At 70.5% G+C, this 482-nt stretch overlaps 1 protein-coding gene across 12 annotated transcripts in view; it reads right to left on the minus strand.

Annotated features, from left to right (window-relative positions):
• Nucleotides 1-179, minus strand: part of Nrf1 (nuclear respiratory factor 1) — a 128,177-nt gene extending 127,998 nt beyond the window's left edge. For 5 of the 12 annotated variants that reach the window (XM_029570020.1, XM_029570016.1, XM_029570018.1 and 2 more), the window contains exon 1: nucleotides 44-178. The gene's annotated coding sequence lies outside the window, so the exon portion shown is untranslated. Of the gene's footprint in view, nucleotides 1-43 lie in introns of all 12 variants that reach the window. The other 7 variants (XM_008846355.3, XM_008846354.3, XM_008846356.3 and 4 more) reach the window with 3 other exon arrangements.
• Between the last annotated feature and the right edge of the window lie 303 nt (nucleotides 180-482).

Genomic DNA, 482 nt, shown 5'->3' on the forward strand with positions numbered 1-482 from the left:
GCCGGGGCTGAAATAGCTGGAGATTGCGCGGTAGGGCACTCACCTCAGAGCGGCTGCGCTACCGTGGGCCTGCGCCGTGGAGACTGCGACCGCGCCGGCTCCTCGCAGCCTCCTGCCACCAGCGGCAATGGCGAGCGCTGCCGCCTCTGCCGCCGCCGCGGCCGCCGAGGAGGGGGAGGGGAAGGAGGAGGCACGCACGCGACGCACGGCTCGGCTTCCCCACCCGGAGGCCGCCATGATGGCAAATTCGGCACGGTGCTGGCGGCCGCCGGGGAGGGGGCTTTCGGCGGTGCTCCGCAGACCCCGGCCGCCTCGCCGTTTTTTCCTGCGGCTGCCGAGCGCCCGCTGGGCCCGGAACTAGGAGAGCGGGAGGAGCACACCCGGGGCGCCTCCAAGAGTGGCGTACGCTGCCCAAAATGGTTGCTAATCTGGAGAGTACTTTTCGCTCCCTAGCTTCCCCAGCGCGGGGAATTGGGACTTAC

Source organism: Nannospalax galili, unplaced genomic scaffold (genome assembly GCF_000622305.1).
Source record: "Nannospalax galili isolate Female #2095 unplaced genomic scaffold, S.galili_v1.0 scaffold660, whole genome shotgun sequence".
In the NCBI taxonomy this organism is placed as follows: Eukaryota; Metazoa; Chordata; class Mammalia; order Rodentia; family Spalacidae; genus Nannospalax; species Nannospalax galili.